We start from the raw sequence: 1,171 nt of genomic DNA, 5'->3' as shown, positions 1-1,171 counted from the left end.
TCACAACTGGTTATTTTTATAATAAGTGAATAATACCTGTATCACTTGTTTCAAATTCTGTGTGGTACTGGACTTGGTTTTGGTGGTCAGTTCTGTTTTGGTCATGTGGGGAGATGGAAGTTGACATGAAAACCCCAGCCAGTGGAGTTCGGTAGCCTTCTCGTGAAAGGCTGTAACTTCTTTCCCTCCGAACAGGGATGTGTTCCAATCCTCTTCTTTTCATACAGATTTTAACATCTGACAGGAATGTAGAAGCTGCTAGTGCAAGCAGGGAAAATTATCTTGGCATACTTATGTGAAGCTGCCAATGATGTGTTTCCTTATCTAAAGAATTTTATGTTTAAAAAAAAAAAAAGTTCTAGCAAAGCTGGGCTTAAGTGAGGCTCGAGCTAGCAGTGTAACTTGGGTGCTGTTCAACAAGTTCAACCTCGATAATTCTCAATATAGCTTACATTATTCATATCTTGCTGTCTTTTTATTCTGTACTTGGGAAACTGTCTCCTCCAAAGCTTACTTCTGTGCTCATGTGCTGGTCTGCTTTGAGTTCGATGGGTGATCCCCGCAGAGGATTAGGGTCATTCTGGTGCTGTTATCAGAGTTTGGCCGGCATCGCAGTGTTACTCTTCGTATGGCTGTTGTATTTAATTGCCGTGATTAACTCGATGTTGTTGAATCCAGGTTGCAGAACTGCCCAAAGCTGCAGTGTTCTGATGATGAAATAGGCGGCTGGGGTCGGGGTGAGACCTGACCCTCGCTGTTGCTGCTTGCTCCGTCTCCTGCCCGCACGCGATGTGTGTGCGCTTGGCTCCCGCCACAATGGCCGAGGCCATCGGGGCACCCATAGGCTGGAGCCCCCTACTGGGCAAAGTCGTCAATACACTTTGTTTTGAAATGATGTCACGGGACTTGGTGCGTGACGTCAGGCCCCTGCAGGTGATGTAACCCTCCATCCAGCCAATCAGAGCGGGGAAGGTTGGGACGGTGACGTGAACGACCCTAGCAACAGGCCCCGTCGGAGCCGCCCAATTAGAAAATCGCTAAATGCGCGGGGGGGGGAATGGAGCCAATGGGAGTCGGCGAAGGAGGAAGGCGGCAGGAGGCAGGTCTCCCTCAGCCTCCCTCTGATAAGATGGCGGCGGAGCTTGCGATGGTGGCAATAACGGCTTTGTCT

Source organism: Aptenodytes forsteri, unplaced genomic scaffold (genome assembly GCF_000699145.1).
Source record: "Aptenodytes forsteri isolate BGI_AS27 unplaced genomic scaffold, ASM69914v1 Scaffold107, whole genome shotgun sequence".
Taxonomy (NCBI): Eukaryota; Metazoa; Chordata; class Aves; order Sphenisciformes; family Spheniscidae; genus Aptenodytes; species Aptenodytes forsteri.
This window is presented reverse-complemented; position numbering follows the sequence as displayed.